Source organism: Mesoplodon densirostris, chromosome 18 (genome assembly GCF_025265405.1).
Source record: "Mesoplodon densirostris isolate mMesDen1 chromosome 18, mMesDen1 primary haplotype, whole genome shotgun sequence".
Lineage (NCBI taxonomy): Eukaryota > Metazoa > Chordata > Mammalia > Artiodactyla > Ziphiidae > Mesoplodon > Mesoplodon densirostris.
The window spans coordinates 49,617,008-49,641,211 of NC_082678.1; the positions used below are offsets into that span (position 1 = coordinate 49,617,008).

The following is a 24,204-nucleotide window of genomic DNA, read 5'->3' on the forward strand; positions in this document are numbered from 1 at the left end:
GGCAACTAGTTCCTTACTTATGGTTAAAAATAGAAAGATAATATTATGAATTAAATTAACATTTTCAAGGTCTTCACCCTAAACTTTAGGAAACGAATGAATCTTCATTATAAATCATCAGGGTGTAAGAGAAAATAAAATGGTACAGGACAAGATGAGGTAACATGGGTTTTCAGTCCCAGCTTCACCACTAAGTTGTTCAAGTTCTAAGGATTTCAATTTGCTTTGGGTACATATGTGAATGTGCGCGTGTTGCATGGGGGAAAATTGGTCCCTTCCAATACTAAAATGGTATGATTCTCAGCAACAAAAAGCACATTATTTTAATATTCACCACTGAATATAGTATATCAAACTCTTAGGACATACTGAAGGCTCAGGGACAGCCAGGACTATCTGTCGTTATTATCATTCAATAAATATGTACTGAAAAGCCTACCATAACAGGCATTGTTCTAGCTCCTGAAGACAGCAGAAAAACAAGAACAGTCTCTGTGCTTGAGAGATAAATGGTCTGAAAGGGAAGACAAATAACTAAAAGAGATAATCACAATATAAATGTGACAGGCAATATAACAAAGGGATAAAAAAAGGGCTGCAGGAGAACAGAGGAGACTAAATGTATAAGGAATCAAGAAAGCCTTCCCAAAAGAGAGATGACATTAGACCTCAATCAAAAGGAATTTCAGAGAAGACAAGAAGAGTACAGAAAGTAGTAACCACACGGGCGAAAGTAAAGACCTGCAGCTAAGAAAAGGAATATAATTAGAACACTTAGGAAAAACTGTTCCCTTAAAAGTATAAGGCCTTGTAAATATACTAACCAACAATGAAATGTACACACTAAAGGGGTGCATTTTATGGTGTGTAAATTATATCTTAAAAAACAAGACTACTAGGGGCTTCCTTGGTGGCGCAGTGGTTGAGAGTCCGCCTGCCGATGCAGGGGACACGGGTTCGTGCCCCAGTCCGGGAAGATCCCACGTGCCACGGAGCGGCTGGGCCCGTGAGCCATGGCCGCTGAGCCTGCGCGTTCAGAGCCTGTGCTCCGCAACGGGAGAGGCCACAACAGTGAGAGGCCCGCGTACCGCAAAAACAAAACAAAACAAAAACCTGGTCCATTTTATATATACAACAATTCTTTTTCTCTCTCTCCACACACACACACACACACACACACACGCACACACACAATTATAAAGGGTAAAGATGTGATCATCAAGTATTAGTACCATGATTGCAGAATTAAGGAGAACACTGCAACTGGATTGTCTTAGCCTTTATTACCTCCATTGTTCTTGTAGAGAATAAAAACTATTTACTAGTGCTTTGTTTCATTAAATTGCAGTCAGATATGACATGACTAAAAGGGAGACTGTTTAAAAAACCTTTGCAGTTAGCTCAGATAAACGGAAGGGAAAGCACATGGTTGTGCAGCACCTTTCTTCCATCACTACTGGGCTGCCTCCTGTGCTGTGGTAACAACCAGAAGAGAAATGGCTCTGTATGTATTACTGGAACTCCTTCATCAATACACAAAATATAGTTTAATGACACTGGGGAAAAATTACAGATACTGGACCATTATTATTTTATTTTATTTTATTTTATTTTATTTTTTTTGCTGTACGCGGGCCTCTCACTGCTGTGGCCTCTCCCGTTGCGGAGCACAGGCTCCGGACACACAGGCTCCGCGGCCATGGCTCGCGGGCCCAGCCGCTCCGCGGCATGTGGGATCCTCCGGGATCGGGGCACGAACCCGTGTCCCCTGCATCGGCAGGCGGACTCTCAACCACTGCGCCACCAGGGAGGCCCTGGACCATTATTTATATTATTAAGTTATCGTTCTTCAGTCATAAACTTTTTTTAATTAAATGAAAATTCAGAAAAGGGTTTTTTTTTTTTTTTTACAGAAACTAATCTGTTATTCCATAACTAATAAACCACAAAGGGAAAAAAAAATTACCTATGGGCTTCTTTCTGAAAAAAGAGGTTTACCTATCCACTTATCCAAAACAGATCTCAGTTAAAGAAAAAACAGTTCAAGAAATCAATCCTTCTTTGGGCTTCCTTGGTGGCCCAGTGGTTAAGAATCTGCCTACCAATGCAAGGGATACAGGTTCGTGCCCTCTCCCGGGAAGATACCACATGCCGCGGAGCAACTAAGCCTGTACGCCACAACTACTGAGCCTGAGCTCTAGAGTCCGCAAGCCATAACTACTGAGCCCACGTGCCACAAGTACTGAAGCCTGCGCACCTAGAGCCCATGATCCGCAACAAGAGAAGCCATGACAGAAGCCTGCGCACCACAACGAAGAGTAGCCCCCGCTCACCGCAACTAGAGAAAGCCCGCGCATAGCAACAAAGACCCAACACAGCCAAAAAGGATAAAAATAATTAATTTATTTATTTATTTAAAAAAAGAATCAATCCTTCCTTAAATGGCTTATGGCTACAATCTTCTGTTGTGCTCTTAGAACTTAGAAATGAAAAATTCCTGTGCTTTATTTTTTCTTTAAACCTAGCAACAGATCATTTATTAAAGGTCCTACAACTCAGTAATCTGTATTATGGGCTTTATTTGTCCACATTCACATGACTCTTTTAAGTACAAAGCCTGTTTAAGAGTTGTGAAAAATACAGAAAATTTTTATTATATAAACTCAGAAAAAGATGTGGCTCTGAACAGAAAATTTAGAAATGAGAAAATATAAATGACCATTAACTATATGAAAAAATGTGCAATCTTACCAATAACTAAAAAGATAAAAATGAAAATACTAATTTTTATCACCTATCAAATTGGCAAAGATTTTTAAAAATTATATCATCCAATACTGGCAAGGTAATGAACAAAGATATACTCCTACATTGTGAAAATGTGAAATAGTTTCAATTTAGCAAAATGTATCAAGAGAGGCTAAAAAATATCCATTTCTTTTGATCCAGTAATTCCACTTACAGTTTATTCTAAGGACATAAAAAAAGATGCACAAAAAGATTTAGGTACTATGATATTCACTATGTTATATAATGGGATATCTAGTCACATTAGTGAAAAACTTTGAACAAAATAAGATTGGTTAAGTAAGTGTATACTCCTCAACAGAAAGTTTTGTAGCCAACTGAAATTCTGTTTTCAACAACATTTAATGGTATGGGGAAACTTTAAGGCTACATGCATACTAGTCCTTGTTCACTACTCAAGAAGCCACCCGATAATCATTTCCTCTCATACTATGGCCACTCTGCTTCTTGCGTATTTTACCTTGACTCAAACCTTCCCATATCCTCATCCTCTTTGATGAACTTCCCTTTCACTTCCTCGACTAAAAACTGGCTTTTCCCTAAAGACATCTTTCATTTGAGGCTGCTCATGGCTCATATACCCTGTACTTCAGATTAGGAGGCTGTGTCTCCTCCTGATTCTAGTCTCAAACACTGTAGTTAAAAATCCCTGTTCCTTTGAAGCTCATGCTATATGACTATGTTACCCTTACCCCTCTCTTCTCTCAATTCATGAACCCTTTATTACTTACTATCTCTGACATCTTGAGCTCAGTCTTCCTCTCTTCTTTACATCGTGCCATCACCCTGGCATGCCATCATCATCCCAGATAATGCATACAACAAACACTAACCTTGTTTTCCTCATCTCCACTTACGTTTTAAAGGTTTTTAAGTCTCCCTTTTAGTCATATCATATTTGTCTGACTGCAGTTTAATGACTGTTTCCTCTCTACTTCAGCCACCCTCTCTCACGGTCACTCTTGTTACTATCTGCAACTGCCCCAGCTCTGAAACTATAAACTTGTGCAACCCACCTGATAACCACCACTACTCTTCTAACTATGTTTCCCTGAACATAAGATGTGCATTATTTCACATTTTAACATTGCCGAAATCCGAATACACCTTACAATCAGTGGCATCATTGAATTACTGTCAAACCAGAGGTAGTCTTAATACTTTAGTTGATACTACTGCTTTCATGTGTGAATATTAGAAGTATCAGCATCAAAACTTGTAGAATGAGCATCACTGAGTGTTGATGTAGCATTTCTTAAAATTATGCAATTTTGTGGAGATAATTTACTTTTGACTCCCACTTGGGATTATTACTTAACATGCCTGCTTCACCACCTCCAAACACTCTGCTTATAAACGTCAAGTTTGATGCCAGAGAGAATGATATAGTGTGGAAAAACACTGTCTGAGTGAAAAAGTGAGTCCAAAAAATACTAGATATGAAAAAGTTTTAAGAATTCCTTAACCAATTAATTTCGCTTATATTTTGCTTTATGTATGTATAAGAGTAACCTAAATTTAAAAATCTGTATCTAATTTAGACTAAAAGAAGCCTTTCAATATTGTATCGTGTACTAAATATACAATTAAAATTCTAAGTGACAGGAAAGACTGTCCTGTTTAATTGACAGTGTTCTTTTTCTTAGTGGTACATAAAATAACATTGCAATCTACAATGTTTTAAATTCAACAAAATACAGTAGCTCTCTTGATCATTTATTTCCACTGTATCCTTTCTTTGATCCTATGGATGCCCCTAATCCCTTGATTCTTCTATTTTCTATTAGAATCTTTATAGTAGTAAATCTTCAACTACTCTTGCCAATAATCTTAACTCCTTTGCTGTGCTGCCTATCTTCTATTACTCATTTGACAAACCCAAGTCCTGAATCAATCCAACCATCTGCTGTCTGTATTAGGCCTGCCAAGCACTTCCGTAAAATGTAATTTCTTAGTTTCTAATTGTAATTGGGCCCTAATGCTACCTACCAATTCTTCTTTTTCATTAGTCAAGTCTATCTCCTTTCACTACCAACTATATCCAAGCCTCCTCTCTTTTTAAACCTCCTAGTCTTTGTCAACTCCCTGTATACACATTACCTAAGATTACTGCCACCTTTCAAAACTATTATGAAAAATTATTTTGTACAAAAAAGTACAAAAAATAACACCTATGAATTCATTATCCAGCCTAACAAACAGAACATTATCAGTACACCTGAAGTCCCTATATGTCCTTCCCTAATCTTATCGCCTACCCTTTCCACCCTGAATTTTGTTTACAGTCTGCTTGATTTTTTTTTTAATAGTTTTGCTACATAGATATTGAAGGGGCTCAGGACATGCTACCCCAAAATATGCTGCTTTGGCATATTGATTGTTTTGAGTTAAAGACACCTGAAAAACAGCAGATACAAGGACACTCTGACCTTCCTTTTTCTTCCTAAAAGCAGGAGATAAAATTCCCATGTGAAAGGTGCCTTCCCCGTACTAGGAGTTAGAAAAATTCTTATCACCAGAGATGGGGAGTCAAAGCCAGCAGAAATCTATACAAACAGACATTGTTAGAATAACTCTTATCTTTCTTTAGTCTCCCCCAAATTTTACTTTTCCACAATTGCTACTCTTTGTTAACCTATTATATAAGCACTTAGGCCTACTCACTTCTCTGGGTTTTCACTTTTTCTTGTGAGGGCTTCCATATATGTGTAAAAGAACTTCATATGCTTTTCTCCTGCTCATCTGTCTTTATGTCAGCCCCAGCTAGAGTTTCTAGCAGAATGAAGGAGTATCTTACCTCCTTCTACAGTATACCTCTCCAAATGATGTTTTACTTTACAGAAACTGAACTTGTATCCATGCCTCTGCTGATGAACATTTATTTGGGTTTCCTTTGTTTTTGTTTTTTGCAAACAAAGAAGCTATGAACATGGTTGTGCATGTGTCCTGATACACATGTGTAACCATTTAGGAGAACTGCTACATTGTAGGGAGATATATCTTCAATGTCACTAAATACTGACAAATTATTCTCCAAAGTAGTCTAACCAATTCACACTCCCACCTACCGTGTATAAATTCCCACTACTCTATCCTTGTGAACATTTTATATTGTGGAACATTTTATTCTTTAGGCAATTTTATGGGCATAAAATGATTTTGTTTTGCATTTCCCTTATTATTGAGGCTGAATTATATATTCATATAATTTATATATTTTTCATATATTTATTAGTCATATTCATGTCTTTTGTACATTTTTCTATTTGGGTTCTCTTGTTTTCTTAATGATTTGTTGGAGTTCTTCGTATACTCTGGACAATAATCTTTTCTTATTTTTATGGTTGCAAATGTCTTTCCCCTATGACTTGTGTTTTCCCTTTTAAAATGACACCTATGCTGTTGGCATCTTTTAAGAGAAACATCAAATAGCAACTCCTATAACTCCCTCTCACAAAACCTAAAAACCTGTGTGTCAGGACCCATGCTTAAATCTCTCCTACATGAAAACAAAGATTTCCTTCCCCCTGACCCCACTGTCCCTATAGCCACCGTAAGAACCCTGGCATCCCATAAGAGCCAAAGTGGTCTACCCTTGTTGCCTCTATCCACATACATTCCTCAAGCCCAGAGCAACCTGGTCTCTGTCCCTACCACTCCACTGAAATCGTTCTAAAACCTTTGTTGTTAAACCTAATCCATAGTTTTGATATTTATCTTATTTGACCTCTCAGAAGTATCTGACCTAGTTGATCCTGGCCTTGCTTTAAACTCCCTCAAGCTCATTTCTTATTAGTTCCTCTCTCTCTTTTTATGCTCCATTCTTTCTTTTTTTTAAATTGAAGTAACATTGGTTTATAACAATATACATGTATTGTATATGTAAATACAACATTCTATTTAGACTTCTGTATACACTACAGTGTTTATGATCCATTCTTAATTAGCTACTTTCATTCTCTTGAACACAACATGTCCTCTTTCAACTTCAGGACTTTGTGTATCTAACTCCCTCTACTTGGATAAGTGACTTATCCTTCTAGTCTTGGCCTCCTTCAGAAAATCTTCCCTGACTCAAAGAATGTGTTAGATATTTATTCCCTCCTAGGTACATCTATATTTTCTCATTTTACTTATCATTCTATACTGAAGTTGTCATTTTACTTGGCTGTACCCCCTACTGACTAAAAGTTTCATAAGGACAGGGACGTTGTCCATCTTTAAACACTTCTGTAACTTCACAAACTGGCAACATGACCGGCACATAAGTATTTGTTAAATAAATAAGTGTTCAATTTATGGTTGTATTTTCCACTACTATCACATTTTCTATGTGTGATATTACAAGCTTTAAAAATTTGTTCAGCCTCTGATCCAGCAATTCCACTTCAAGAATTCATCCCTAGGAAATAATCTCAAATGTGTACAAGAATAATGCCTTGTGGGATAATGGAATCTGTAAAATCAAAAAGCTGGTAACCACTCTAAGATTCAACAAAAGAATGGTTAAATTATGGTTTATTCATATAATGGAATGCGATATGACCATCTAAAATGATACTGCACATCTATTTTTTTTTTTTTTTTTGGCGGTACACGGGCCTCTCACTGTTGTGGCCTCTCCCGTTGCGGAGCACAGGCTCCGGACGTGCAGGCTCAGCGGCCACGGCTCACGGGCCCAGCCGCTCCGCGGCATGTGGGATCTTCCTGGACCGGGGCACGAACCCGTGTCCCCTGAATCGGCAGGCGGACTTTCAAAAAGTGCGCCACCAGGGAAGCCCTGCACTTCTATTTAGTATTTAAAATATACATACATATTCTTCAACCAAGAAGCCTCATTATGGAAATATGACATTGAAATAAAAGCACCAGACTATTAAAAAAAATTGAAATGTCCAACAATAAGAAAACAGCTGAATAAATTATGGTCCAAATATACTATAAAATATTAAGGAGCTGCTGTCCAAACGTGTACAGTGGTTACTTCTGAGTGATGGGATTAACAGGACTTTTAATTTTTCTTTCATACTTTTCTGTATTTTCTAACTGGTCTATAATGACTACGTATTTTTATATAACAAGAAGTTATTCTGATTTATTAAGTAAACAGAAGTTATTCTAATTTATTAATTAACAAAAGCATCTTTAAGATCCTACTCAGAACTGAAAGTTAATTATGCTTAGTATCTTGACCAGTTTTGCAGAATAGGAAGTGCCATCTGCCTTTGTGTGGTCAAAATTTCTAATTCCACACCTTCAGCCAGTTACTATTTAATGTTGGTTAGGTCACTCTATGCCAACACCAAGAAAGAGCTGAGAATATACTCTACCTTTTAAAGAACTTACCATTAGTTAAGGAAACGAACAACTAATACTTTTATACAACTAAAGAGCAATCAATACCAACCTAATGGCATTTATTCATTCATTTAAATATTTATGGAGCATATGCCATGTGCAAGGCACTATTCAAGGTGTTGGAGGAAAAATTATAAACAAAAACCCCTGCCCTCAATGAGCTTATAAGGGAACAGACAATAAACAGACAGACAAAATTTATGTCAGATATGTTGCCTTCTATGCAGAAAAATAAATCAAAGAAGAGTAGAGGCAGGAGTGGATTGAATTTGAAATAGGATCTTCGAGGAAGGTTTCAATGAGAGCATACCATTTGAACCAAGGCCAGTAGAAGATGAGAAAACAAGTCACAATGAGATGTGGAGAAGAGCTTTTCAGACACAGAGAATAGGCAAGAACACACCAGATATGTCCAAGGAGGAAGGCAAGGATGGAACAGTGAGTAAAGAAACAAACTATAAGTATTAGAGTTCAGGGAAAGGAAAATCATGGTCTGAGAGAATCAAAGAATCATCTATGGAGGAAGAAGGATGAGGCCAAATTTAGAAAGATGGGTAACAGTGAAAAAAGATTGTGGGGACTTCCCTGGTGGTCCAGTAGTTGAGAATCCACCTTCCAATGCAGGGGACATGGGTTCGATCCCTGGCTGGGGAACTAAGATTCCACATGCCACAGGGCAAATGAGCCCGTGTGCTCTAGAGCCTATGCATCACAACTAGAGAGCCCGCGAGCCACAATGAAAGATCCCGCATGCCACAACAAAGATCCTGCGTGCTGCAACTAAGATTCAATGCAGCCAAACAAACAAATAAATAAATAAATAGATTGTATTATACAGAGGAAACCCCAATAGGAAATACAATGACATAAACATGGCAATAAAGAATACAGAGATCAGGAATTCCCTGGCAGTCCAGTTGTTAGGACTCTGAACTTCCACTGCCTGGGCCCAGGTTCAAACTCTGGTCAGGGAACTAAGATCCTGCAAGATGGGTGGCATGTCAAAAAACAAAACAAAACAAAGCAAAACAAAACAAAAAAAACCAAGGATGCAGAAATCAATATGATTATAGCAAATGACTTCTATTTGGGTGTTAAGAACTAAAGTTGGACTAAGACCATGTTATGAAAACAGCTGGAACTCTGAAAGTGATACAAAGACAAAAAGAATTATTAGAGGTTTTTTTAAGCTAATGAAAAAGTAATTTAGAAAAATGATCTGGAATTAATGCAATACGGTTAATAAGGAGACTCAGGGCACAGGGTTTACAAGACTATGTTAGGTGGGAATGGACAGAAAGGGTAAATCTAGGCAATATTCTAAAAGAAAAAGAACTTGGAAATAGAAGGAATGTAGAAAATAGAATCAAACATGGTATTAAAGTTTCTAAGCTAGGAGACTGCAGAAATATAGTGATGAGAAGTGGAATAATATGTATGTTATAGAAAGATCATTTCATCCAGAGCTGTTTTTAAAATGGTTTTAAATTAAACAAAAAATTATATTCCCTATCCAAAAGATATGAATTGTATATATATATATATTTTTTTTGCAGTACGCGGGCCTCTCACCGCTGTGGCCTCTCCCGTTGCGAAGCACAGGCTCCGGCACGGGCCCAGCCGCTCCGCGGCATGCGGGATCCTCCCGGACCGGGGCCCGAACCCGCATCCCCTGCATCGGCAGGCGGACTCCCAACCACCGCGCCACCAGGGAAGCCCATGAATTGTATTTTTTGAAGTATTATTATAATAGTTCACCCATTGACAACTCACATCTCACATAAAGGACGCGATCCTCATAATTTTACCTCCTTAAAAATACCTTATTGCATCATAAATGGAGAATTTTCTGGTTTGTTCTACATTTTTCTCTAATATCTAAACATATAGGTTCTGAACAGGCAAAGAACCTAAAAGTGTATTCATCTGAAACAATTCCTTAGGAAAGCAAATTTCAAATCAGTGGGAAAATGATAGACTATTTAATAAATGGTGTGGAGACAACTATCCAGGCTTTTGAAAAAAAAAACAACAAAAAAACAATTAAAACTGATACCTTCCTCACACCTCATTCCTTATAACAAACATCAAAATACACTCCAGGTGTTATTAAACATTTAAATGCAAACACAAGTTGCAAAACATTAAGAAGAGAATAAAATTTTACTCAAAGGTAAAACAACAGTATGTCTGTAGAAAGGAGGTAGAACAATTATAACTCTCATATACCAATAGTGGAAATGTAAAATGGTACAACTTTGGAAAAGAATTTAGCAGTTTCTTTTTTCTTTTTTTTTTTGGCCACGCTGCACAGTATGTGGGATCTTAGTTCCCCTACCAGGGATTGAACCCATGCCCCCCCACAGTGGAAGCACAGCCTCTTAACCACTGGACCGCCAGGAAAGTCCCCAGAATTTAGCAGTTTCTTAAAAAGTTACACCTACCATGTGACCATTTCATGCCTAGGTTTTACCCGAGAGAAATTAAAGCATAACTCTATACAAAGACTTGTACACAAATGTTCATAGCCATTTTACCTGTAATAGCCAAAAACTGGAAACAATCCAAATGATCAACAGTGAATAAACAAACAAGCTGTAGTATATTCATACAAAGGAATACTACTCAGCAAGAAAAAAGGAACAGACTACTGACACACAATGTGAGTTAATCTCAAAATAGTTATGCTGAAAGAAGCCAGACACCCCTCACCCCCATCCAAAGTACACAGTGCATGATTCCATTTATATAAATTTTACAAAATGAAAACTATAGTGATACAAAGCAGATCAGTAGCTGCCTGGGGGTTGGTGTGTGTGAGAAGGGGCAGAAAGGAGAAATTACAAAGGGGCATGGGGAAACTTTTGGGTGCGATGGATGTTCATTGCCTTTGTTGCAGAGCAGTTTCAAGGTATAAACTTAGGTCAAAACTTAGCAAATTGTATACTTTAAATAAGTGCATGTATATATCAATTATTCCTCAATAAAGGTATTTTTTTAAGTAAAATAATGTCAGGCCATATGCTGAAAACTGTGGACTATTTACCTCTGGTGGGTAATTTTAAATAGAAAAACTGATATAATAACAATAATTTTAAAATAAAATGAGCTGTGGTTATCACGACTCATATACTGGGGAGGAGGAAGAGATGATTTGAACCAGTGACAGGGTTGACAGGCGTTTTACAAAACCAGGTGCAAAGAAGCCTCAATGAATTAACCTCAGGAAGAAGAGAAGTGAGGGCATATTTAGAAACCAAAGCCAGGAATCAAAATATGCCAAGCCAAGAACACATGAGGACAGGTGCAGAGCAAATTCAGAGGCAGGAATCTGGTAGCAAAGGCAAATTATGATGCAACAGATGAACAGACTGACAGAGACAAACTAAAGAGCACAGTCCAAGTATATAAAGCAAATCATTCCTGGAATGCATGAACAAACTATGGTTTAAGGCTGACTTTAAGAACAGAAAGCAGGCAGCAAAAACAGGTGAAGCTAGAGAGTGGTCAGAGCCAAGTACAATGCAGAATAAACAAAAGAAGCAAAACTATGCACAAGAATAGGAGCTCACACAAAATTCTTCTCAAAGTAAGGCTGGATGCTCCATTTGGCTTTTATTCCTGGTGGCTCAATGAGAAATGGCCCTAATTCTAACAAAACACCCTTAATAGTTTCTGAAATTTTAACTTCTCCCAGAAGTGAAGATATTTTAGTTTTAACTTGAATTGTCTACAAATTCACTTTCATAATGTACAATAAAAAGGTCCTTGAGAACCGAGATTGTCCTGTTCAGCCTTTTATTTACTAACAGGAGTTCAGTATTTTCTACACATCAGATGCTCAAATAATGATGGTTAAAAGTGCTGAACAGGGCTTCCCTGGTGGTGCAGTGGTTGAGAGTCCGCCTGCCGATACAGGGGACACGGGTTCGTGCCCCGGTGCGGGAAGATCCCACACGCCGCAGAGCGGCTGGGCCCGTGAGCCATGGCCGTTGAGCCTGCGTGTCCCGAGCCTGTGCTCCGCAACGGGAGAGGCCACAACAGTGAGAGGCCCGTGTACCGCAAAAAAAAAAAAAAAAAAAGTGTTGAACAAGAAAACCATTAAAATATATACATATTATTTTTATTGAAACCTCCATTATCTACTTTCTGAATTACCACTTGATAATATTCCTAGACCAGTCTCCTTCCATGGCACAGGCCCTCCCTCTGTTCTTTACCACTGCCAACAGAATATGTGATCCCTAAATACAAAACTAGTAAAAAAAAATAAACACTCATGAAATCAAAAGCCACATATATAAAATTTTTAGAATTAGTCATACTCAGCTTCCAATTCTTGGTAAGAAATTAAGCCAGGCTCTCTTTCTCTGAAGATGTTCTAACAGGTGAGAGAGGTTGGACGCGAGAAACAAATATAAAAACTGTGGGGGAAAAATGCCTGGGGAAAAAAAGCTGACTTGTCTGGACAGAGGAAGGGCAGAGTAGCAAACCACAGTTAAAGAGGATAGGGCATGCAACTTAGGGGGTGGATGATGGAAAGCTTTTCAGAAATGTTCTTTGTCTCCCCATAGGCAAAAAAAGCAACTGTTCTGAGGTAATGTCAGAGCAGCACCCCAATCTTTAAACTTCCACAGGAGTCTGTTCTCAAATAAAGAGCAACTCTGATGTAGTTACTGGGAAGTGTCCTGAGGGATATGGTTACTTGGTGGATACAGCAAAGGGAAGCCTAGGATTAACATCATAGGCTCTCTGCCCTGAGGTTCTTCTTCCTTTCTCCGGACCTTACCATTCCTCCCAAACATATTACCATCAAAATTAATGTGGCTGATAATCCCAATGGAAAATATGTTCATGAAAGAAAAATAATAATCCAGCAATGGAGAAGTATAAGGGTTATAAAAATCTTTCTGAAGATTAAAAAAAGGACAAAAGAACTGAATAATATACATTAAAAAGAACCAGATTAATGAACCAGACTGAATATAAATTTTAAATGACCATAATACATATCCTCAGAAATAAGAGAGAGGACACTGGCAACATGAAGCAGAAAAACAGTTTTTAAAAAGAAACAATTTGAAGTAATGTGTATAGAAAATACAGTTAAAACAAAAATATTAAGAGATGGGTGAATGGATTAAAAGATATGGCTCTAAAATGTTTTAGTGAGCTAGAATTATTAGGCTAAGAAATGCTCCTGGAACATATGAAGAAGGGATAAGGAGATTTTTTTTTAAAGATACAGAGATATGAGAGATAGAAGTATCAACATTCATAAAAATTAAAGACAAAGAATACATATAAACTGAACAGATTCAAAGAAACATCTGAATGACTGAGGCTTTTCAAGAATTAAAGAAAAAAAAGTCAAACTGAACAGATTGTGAATGCCAAAGAGAACAGAAAATAAATAAAACACATATACATACACAACACTTTGATACATTAGAATTAAATTTAAGAAAATCAAAGACAAAGGAAAATTCTAAAAGCTCCTAACAAAGAATAGATCACCTATAAAAGAATAAGATCAGAATGACCTCGGACACCTCATCAGCCACACAAGATTTAAGAATAAGTAATTCTTAAAATTACTGGGTGGAGTAATTTTAAAGTGTTGATGGAAAAAACTTCAAACCAAAAAGTTTATATCCAGATAAACTAGCATCAAAAGTAAAGATATTTTAAGCACACCAAGTCTCAGAAGATTTGCCACATAAAGGCTCTCTCTGAAAATATGCATTAAGGGAACTATTCCCAATAAGAATGATATTGTGAGATTAAGTAAAACTTAATATTATCTTTAAAAATGAGCAAAAAGATAAGCAAAATGATCCAGAACTAAAAATCTAGAGCAGCTCTATACAACAGAACTTTCTGAAATAACTCAAATGTTCTATATTTGTTGCCCAATATGGTAGCTACTAGTCACATGTGGCTATTGTGCATGTGAAATGTAACTACAGTGACCGAATTTTAAATTTAAATTTTATTTAAGTTTAAAATTAAAAGTCTCTGTGACTAGTGGCTACCATATTAGCACAGATCTAGAGTAGGAGTCAGCAAATTTTCTCTTTAAGGCCCAGATGGTGAATATTTTAGACTTGTGGCAATGTGGCCTCTGTTGCAACTGTTTGCCACATGCAAACAGTTTTGTGTCACTGTTTCACAGAAGAAGTCACACACAACAAATAAGTAAATGGCAAGGCTGTGTTCCAATAAAACTTTACTCAGGAACAGTCAGAAGTATTTCATTTAAAATACAGACAAGAAAGAATGCCCACTGAGGTAGTCTAACATACTACTGGGAGACTTGGCTAATATAATAAAACAGAGGGAAAAAAAGCATAGGATTAAAAGAGATAAAGCAGACGGTATAGACAAATTATTACAGTAAATGAGTTTAGAAAGACTGCCAGATACAAAATCAATTTACAAAATCAACAGCATTGCTCTACAGTGGAACAGTCAACTGGAAAATATACTTGAAAACAAGGTACCATTCACAATAGCTATAAAAACTATGAAGTATCTAGGAATAAACCTGAAGATAAGGTACAGAACATTAATGAGATAAAAAATTACTTCATTAAAAAGTCTAAATGAATGGAGAACTATACCACATTTATGGGTAGTTCCTAAAGACTAAACTATAAATCCAAGGCAATTCCAATACAAATTGGAGTTTTAATTTTTAAGGAACTTTACCAACTCTAATTGTCTAAAAACAGTTTAATCAAGTTTGTAAGAGAGGTGTAAAATAAAGGACTCAGCTTACTAGATAGTAAGATTTACTACTAAGCCATAATAATTTTTAAAAACTGTAATAAAATGAGAGATTAGCAGCAGACTCATGAATATATGGGAACTTGACATGATAAAGATGACCCACAAATCAGGAGGTAAAGCACACACTGTCTATAGATGGTACTGGGAGAACTGGTCCATTTTAAGAAAAATAATGTTGGATCCCTACCTCACAACACACATAAAGAGTGAATTCAAGATGGATTAAAGACCTATATATAAAAAGTATTATATATCTAATAGAAGGTAGGAGAATATCTTGGTGGCCTCAGGGTGGTGAAGAGCTTCTTAAACAAGACCTCTTAAGCACAAACCATATAGGAATAATTAATTTGACTATATTAAAGAGAGAGAATTTATGCTCTACAAAGGACACTATATTATAGTCAACTTTAAGTTACAGTAACAAATTAGCTCTCAAATACTGCTAATTAAGTTTCTCTCTAGATTATTTTTCCACCAAGGGGACAGTTCAGTTTGGCAAGACAGCTCTCTGTTCCATACGGTCATTCAGAAACCCAAGCTCTCTCCAGCTATCACAAGGGTATAGAGGAAGCTGGGTCATGGCCTGAAATAATAAACCTATCCATATTCCAACTTACGACAAGGTAGAAAAGAAGTCCACATTGAGGTAAGAGTGCACATAATACTTTTGTCCATGTTTGATTGGCAAAATTAGTCATGTGGTCTCAATTAGCTAATGATATAGTAGAAACATACCTCTAACTGAGCAGCTATGTGCCCAGCTTAAACTCTGTCACTGCATTAGGGAAGGACAGATTTATGTGTATTATTAGCAATCCTCACCATAGGGACCACAAAAAAAGTAACAGACTGAGAGATTTTCAATGTCTAGAACCAACAATGGATTACTATCCAAATTACATATCATAAAAAAAGATAGGAAATACAATAAAAAGGAGGGTAGTGTATATGAATGAGAAATTTACAGAAAACAAAGAAGAAATGCCTAATAATTAACAATCAATGAAGTGCAAAGTAAAACAATGAAGCATGGGAAAAACTATTGTGCTAACAAGATGAAGAAATAGAGACCACCAATGGAATGCAAATTGGTATAGTCATTCCAGAAAGCAATTTGCCAGTACTTACTGAAATAATGTATCTATATACTCTCTGATCCAGAAATCCAAAGAAACCCTTTGGTTTCTATTTGGCTTTTACTGGGACATGTACAAGAATGTTTTTTATAGTGCTGTGATAGGGAACTAAGGATAACTTAAATGTTTATCTCTGGGGGAATGGGATAAAATATGGTGCATGTAATATGCTATAGTTAGAATCAACTAGGTATATACAATATAATGTAGTATTAATTGAAAAAAATGAGATCTATAATACAGTGAAGTTCATATATATATAAAATATACACACTTGGGAGCTCCCTGGTGGTCTAGTGGTTAGGATTCTGGGCTTTCACTGTTGTGGCCCAGGTTAAATCCCTGGTCAGGGAACTGAGGGCATGGCCAAAAAAAATACACAATCAAAACAACACAATACAAAAGCATACACACATATTCAAGCAAATGTATCAGACATATCACAGTATGTTTAAAAGGGAATGGGAGAGGGGATGAAGAGGAAAACTGATAAATAAGAGTCTTGTGCAGGCTGATAATGTGAGTGTGCCCTGAAGTGAGAAGTATGACTAACAATTCTCTGATTGTTTAAAAAAAAAGCACATTACTACATGCTTAACAGTTCTTTCCTTGTCAGAGATGTCACAGTTCCAGAAAGACACACACACACGTGCACCAACAACACAAAGATGAAAATGTCATGAAGGATGCTGTTCTGAAATAACAATCTTATCTGTTTCATGTGACAATTTCTCTGTGATGACAAGACAAAGTGGGAGAAGCATAAAAATTGTGTAAAAAAGATGGTAATTTTGGGGCCTCCCTGGTGGCGCAGTGGTTGAGAGTCCGCCTGCCGATGCAGGGGATACGGGTTCGTGCCCCGGTCTGGGAGGATCCCATATGCCGCGGAGCGGCTGGGCCCGTGAGCCATGGCCGCTGAGCCTGCGCATCCGGAGCCTGTGCTCTGCAACGGGAGAGGCCACAACAGTGAGAGGCCCGCGTACGGAAAAAAAAAAAAAAAAAAAAAAAAAGATGGTAATTTTGGACTGCTCATAAGGAAAAGAACACAGTTCTTTAATATCCACATATAGTGACAGATAAGGATTAAAGGAAAAAAAAACTCAGAACATGATTCTCGATATCTTATGTTGCACAGTCAAAGAGTGGTAGAAAAACATTTTATAAGATTTAGTAAAAACATTTATTATAATGACACCTCTTCCAATTATTGCTTAATTCACCAATAAAAGGAAAACTACATTTTATTCCACTTATTTCCCAAAGGAACATCATTAACCATGTTGGTAATAACCAGCACACTTATAATCAATAGTTGATGGTCTTGTAATCCTCCCCACACAGGCCAAATTTTAATGAAATACATTTGGTAATGTATTTTTTTCAAAAGACAAGCAGGGGGCTTCCCTGGTGGCGCAGTGGTTGAGAGTCCGCCTGCCGATGCAGGGGACATGGGTTCGTGCCCCTATCCCGGAAGATCCCACATGCCGCGGAGCGGCTGGGCCCGCGAGCCATGGCCGCGGAGCCTGTGTGTCCGGAGCCTGTGCTCCGCAACGGGAGAGGCCACAGCAGTGAGAGGCCCGCGTACAGCCAAAAAAAAAAAAAAAAAAAAAAAAAAAAAAAAAAAAAAAAAAAAAAAAAAAAAAGACAAGCAGGTTTGGCACCTAATATATAATCATAATGACCAAGTCAGGTGTGCAGTAAACCCCAGTACAGACTTTATTAGAGTTCAGTTATAAATACACAATCTCTTGACATTGAAGATGTAGTTCTTACAGATAAAGCCCAAAGGCAGGAAATGAATCTCCTCCCAAATGCTGCTTCTTATCTTTAAAGTAACCTCAAATTATTACTAAACTAATAAAGTAATTTTGTTTCAGAAAGTGATCTGATCTATTTTATTTTCAGCTTTTGATAAATCCAAGAATGAGATGGGGGATTATTGCTTTCTGTCTGACTACACACACTGAAACACAACATGAAAATAAAGGAAAAACTTTTTTTTAATGTTTTTTATGGTGAAGCTAGAATAGGCAATATCAAAGCCTGTCACTGTACAAGAAAGATGTGTATGGTTTTAGAAAACAGAAAGCTAATTTTTTATTTAACAGCAAATTTAGAAGTAAGGTTTTTACCATCATCTAATTAGAAATTGTCAGTTAAAAATGATGACTAAAAAGGGTGCAATGAGATTGTATAGAAACCAAATAAAACAATAATAATGCAAAAATATAATTATGGTTATTACTGCCTTCTTTATAGAAAATTTTTCTAATGGTTCTTAGCTAATGCCCACAACCCAAAATGAAGATCAAGATTCTATTAAAAAGTCACGATAAAGCCAGGCTACCAAACATGAGTCTAATACAACGTGCAATGGAGACAGCACAAGTAACTTTCAGATGACTAATGATTAACGATGACAGTTATCCTACACAAAGAAGATATCATTTTTATTGTAGCAATATAGGTACCATTTATTTTTTTTATTTTTATTTTTTTTTGCGGTACGCGGGCCTCTCACTGTTGTGGCCTCTCCCGTTGTGGACCACAGGCTCCGGACGCGCAGGCTCAGCGGCCATGGCTCACGGGCCCAGCCGCTCCACGGCATGTGGGATCCTTCTGGACCGGGGCACGAACCCACGTTCTCTGCATCGGCAGGCGGACTCTCAACCACTGCGCCACCAGGGAAACCCAGGTACCATTTATTATACTTCTATTCTGTGCCATGCACTGTACTAGGCACTTAAGGTACCTCTAATCCTTAAAATAAACGTTTAGATATTATAGAGATTTTCTTTAATGTGGAACTAAAACTAAAAAGATTAGACAATCTGCTCAAGATCTCAGAGCTAGGATAGCAATGAAAAGTTTCCGGTTTAAGTTAGCAAATTAATACATGCTGCACTCCAATAAAGATGTTAAAAAAAAAAAAAAACATGCTGCAGCCTCCTCCTCTTCCAAACCCTTAGAATGACAGAAAAGAAATCCATAACTATGCTGGAAACAAGAAAGGGTGCTTTCAATAGACTGGAAACTTGAGGAAGATAGAAGACTAGAAACCAAACTGCCCAGAGGCTGAATGCTAGAGAAGATGGGCATGGCTCCAAGGGCACTACATGTTCTGAGGTAAGGGATACAAAGAGCAGAAGACGACAAAGATAAATTAACTGGGGTTTTTGCATTAGAAGCAGCAATGCAGGTGATCCTTACATGCTGCCTTTCTTGGAAAAGGTAAATAAAAAGATTCATTTCTGCCCTTAATTGAGAATAGTGATTGTAGGAGCTTGAGTTAGCCTGGTGAAATTTTTATAATACCAAGGATAAAGAGAAAAATCCTAACACCTAAGAAGGAAGCTGGGAGTGAAAATTACTTACAAAAAATCAGACTGATATCAGGTGCCTCCATTTGGAAATAGTGGATATAAAAGGAAAACAAAGTGTTATTTTAAAGTTCTGAAGGAAAGTAATTTTGAACTTGGAATTCTGTATGTAGCCAAACTATCTTTCAAGAGTGAAGGCAAGGGCCTCCCTGGTGGCGCAGTGGTCGAGAGTCCGCCTGCCGGTGCGGGGGATACGGGTTCGTGCCCCGGTCTGGGAGGATCCCATGTGCCGCGGAGCGGCTGGGCCCGTGAGCCATGGCCGCTGGGCCTGCGCATCCGGAGCCTGTGCTCCGCAGCGGGAGAGGCCACAACAGTGAGAGGCCCACATAACGCAAAAAGGAAAAAAAAAAAAAAAGAGTGAAGGCAAAATAAAGACGTCTGGAGATGTGCAAGGATTCAAAGATTATCACCCACAGATACTCTCTAAAAGAATTACTTGAGAAAATACTACTGGAAGTACAAACAAAGAAGCAGGAAGCATAAATCAACAATGCATGTACTGTTAAAAAAAAATACATGCAACTAAAATCTCAAATGTAATCAGCATAAGGTAACAGAGAAAGAGGAAAAAAGAGAAAAATGGAAGGAAGTAAAAAATTGCTGGGCTTCCCTGATGGCACAGTGGTTAAGAATCTGCCTGCCAATACAGGGGACACACGTTAGAGCCCTGGTCTGGGAAGATCCCACATACTGCAGACCAACTAAGCCCATGTGCCACAACTACTGAGCCTGTGCTCTAGAGCCTGCGTGCCACAAGTACTGAGCCCGCATGCCACAACTACTGAAGCCCGTGTGCCTAGAGCCCATGCTCTGCAACAAGAGAAGCCACCACAATGAAAAGCCAGTGCACCGCAACGAAGAGTGGCCCCGCTTGGACTTCTCCGGTGGCACAGTGGTTAAGAATCCGCCTGCCAATGCAGGGGACATGGATTCGATCCCTGGTCTGAGAGGATCCCATATGCCATGGAGCACTAAGCCCGTATGCCACAACTACTGAGCCTGAGCTCTAGAGCCCGAGAGCCACAACTACTGAGCCCATGTGTCACAACTACTGAAGCCCGTGTGCCTAGAGCCCATGATCCCCAACAAGAGAAGCCACCGCAATGAGAAGCCTGTGCACTGCAATGAAGAGTAGCCTCCACTTGCCACAACTAGAGAAAGCCTGTGAGCAGCAACGAAGACCCAATGCAGCCAAAAATAAAATAAATTAAAAACAATTTGCTACGGTTCTGGACTTTTCCAAGAGAGGATGTGAATATTCTATTCTAAACGCCATTAGAATAACTTAAGTTTAATTACTGTGCTGAAATTTTAAGGGTAAACATTAAAATAACAGAATGTAAAGTTCCCAAAGAGAAGGGTAAAATGGAACAACCACCATCACCACAGCAACAAAAACTTAATCCAACAAACAGAAGAAAAAACAAGAAATATATGATTAATAAGAAAGCATGGTAAACAAGAGATATAAAATGACAGGAATAAGTCCAAACATCATAATCACCTATTTAAAAGACAAGAACAAAACACAGCTATATCCAAGAGATACAAAAAAAGGTAACGAATGAATGGATGAATTAAATAAAGCTAAAAATAAAGAGATGAAGAGAGACACAGCATGAACATGCTAAAAAAACCAGCAAAATTAATTTAAAGAAATCTTAAGACAAAAACGGAACAACCCATGGAGATATTAATGAATCTTTACATAATTAACATAGTTCCCAACATACAAAAATAAAATGTATTTAAAAAGAGAAATCAACAAACTGTAACCATAGTGGAAAACTACCATACCATACTCAGAGAAATATCAAATAGATACCAAGTGAGAAAGGGTATAGACTTGAACAGTGCAGTTAAGTTTGGACAGAGAATGTAAACTCCTTCCCAGGCCAGAGAGATAGTAATCAATAGTAATCAACAGGGACTGGCAGAAACTATAGCTAACCAAAGAGTACAAGCCCCACCTAAAGGTAGTCATATTTAAAAAATTTTAAAGACTGTCATGACAGACAGCCAACTTGCTTGTGTCTATTAAATAAATGAATGCACAAATATACATACAAACACGAATATATCTTCGTATATATGTACATAAACGTTTATTATAGTACAAGTATGTGTAGTACTTTAAAGAAAACAGAAAAAATTTTCATTTCAAATATACATAGATCAGTCACAAAATCTGCATTGAGCCATTAAGAAAATGTCAAGAAATTACAAAAAGCAGAAGTCACATGGACCATGTTCACAGGCAAAATGCACTAGGACTAATAATAGCAAATGGGAAGGAAAAGATCAGATACCTGGAAATTAAAAACACAATTCTAAATGATTCCTTCATTAAAAAAAGAGAATCAAAACAAAAATTATGAACTACTTTAAAAAAAATATACAATGAGGTAGGCAAATAACAAAGCCTATGGCATGCAAAGCAGGACTATGGAAAAATTTACAGCCATTAATAAATTTCTTAGGAAACAAAAAAGATGTTCAATTGAAGAATGTAAGAGAGAACAGACTAAGAACAAAGAAAGATTATATGGAAATAACAGAGAACAAAGTAATAAAATAGAAAACTAAAAGATAGCTGGATGACCAATAATCAAAAAGCTAATGCTTTGAAAAGGTAATATAATAGGTAAACTTTTGCCAGGTATGATCAAGAAAAAAGGAAAGAAATAGCAAATAAACAACATCAGGGGAAAAAAAGAGACATAATTACAAATGCAGAAGAAATTTTTAGAAAGCATTTTAACTATTATTAAAATGCTCTATAGGGCTTCCCTGGTGGCGCAGTGGCTGGGAGTCCACCTGCCGATGCAGGGGACACGGGTTCGTGCCCCAGTCCGGGAAGATCCCACATGCTGCGGAGCGGCTGGGCCCGTGAGCCATGGCTGCTGAGCCTGCGCGTCCAGAGCCTGTGCTCCACAACGGGAGAGGCCACAACAGTGAGAGGCCCGCATACCGCAAAAAAAAAAAAAAAAAAAAAAAAAACAGCTCTACAAATATAATTTGAATCCCTAGAAAAATGAATGACTCCTTAGGAAAATACAAATAACCAAAATTAGCTGAAAATGTAGAAACTGGAACAGATTTAAAAAAGGAAGAAACTGAAATAGTCAAGCACCAAATGCAAAATATCACTGTGCATTTTAAAATATTTTAAAGGAACATATTTTCTCTGTTAAATGTTCTAAAGCAGAGGCTCTAAGATGTTTTGGTCTCAGGAAACTTTTACACTCAAAATTATTTAGGACCCAAAGAGCTTTTGTTTATATGAGTTATACCTAGCAATATTTACCACATTAGAAAGTAAATAGAAAATTTTATTTATTTATTTATTTATTTATTTATGTATTTATGTATTTATTTATTTATTTATTTATTTATTTTTACGGTACGCGGGCCTCTCACTGTTGTGGCCTCTCCCATTGCGGAGCACAGGCTCCGGACGCGTGGGCTCAGCCTCACGGGCCCAGCCGCTCCACGGCATGTGGGATCTTCCCGGACCAGGGCACGAACCCGTGTCCCCTGCATCGGCAGGCGGACTCTCAACCGCTGCACCACCAGGGAAGCCCGAAAATTTTAATACTTATTAATTCGTTGAAAAACAGCAATAAACTCATTTCACACTAACCACAGTCTTATGAAAAAAAACTGTATTTTACCAAAAAAAATTTAGTAAGAAGAGTGGTGGTGTTTTATATTTTTGCAAGTGTATTTAGCAGAAGATTGTTGGGTTTTCTCATATTGCTCTGTGTTCAATTTGTTGCAATTCACATGTACTGCAGTATCTAGGAAACTCCACTGTACATTTGTAAGAAAATGAGAGTAAAAAAGGCAAACAACGTCTTAATATTATGACGAAAATAGTTTTGACTTTGCAGACCTCATGAAAGGATCTTGAGGACATCTAGGGGCCTCCATATTACAAGTGGAGAGCCACTGCTCTAGAAAAGAAAAAAAAGATGGAAAGCTACACCAACACCAGGTAAGAACAGAACAAGAAAACTAGGTCAGTGTGACTTAAGAGCAAATACTTACCTTATAACATACACAAAAATTAACTAAAAAGGTATCAAAGACCTGTACCTAAGAGTTGAGACTCTTGGAAGAAAACAGGGTAAAAGCTTCATGACACTGGATCTGGCAATGATTTACTGGATATGACATGAAAAGCACAGACAACAAAAGAAAATGTGATAAACTGGGCTTCAACAAAATTTAAAATTTTTGTGTATCAAAGGACACTATCAACAGAGTGAGAAAGCAACCCATGGAATAGAAGAAAATATTCACAAGTCATATATCTGATAAGGGATTGATAACCAGAGTAAACTCCTACAACTTAACAACAAAAAAAACCCCTGAACTACCCAATTTAATAATGGGCAAAGGACTTGAACAGACATTTCTCTAAAATATATCTACAAATGACCGATAAGCATATGAAAAGATGCTCAACAACATCCGTTACCAGGGAAATACAATCAAAAACACAATGCGATATTACTTCACTACCATGAGAATAGCTATTATTAAAAAAATAGTCAATAACTATTGAAAGGATTGGAAAGGATGTGAAGAAAGTGGAACCACTGTTCACTGCTGGCAGAAAAGTAAAATGGTACAGCCACTGTGGAAAACAATATGGTGGTTCCTCAAAAACACAGAATTACCGTATGATCCAACAGTGCTACTTGGGTATATATTCAAAAGAA

At 37.5% G+C, this 24,204-nt stretch overlaps 1 protein-coding gene across 3 annotated transcripts in view; it reads right to left on the reverse strand.

Annotated features, from left to right (window-relative positions):
* Window positions 1–24,204, reverse strand: part of NSRP1 (nuclear speckle splicing regulatory protein 1) — a 65,483-nt gene that overhangs the window by 16,417 nt on the left and 24,862 nt on the right. The window lies entirely within an intron of this gene.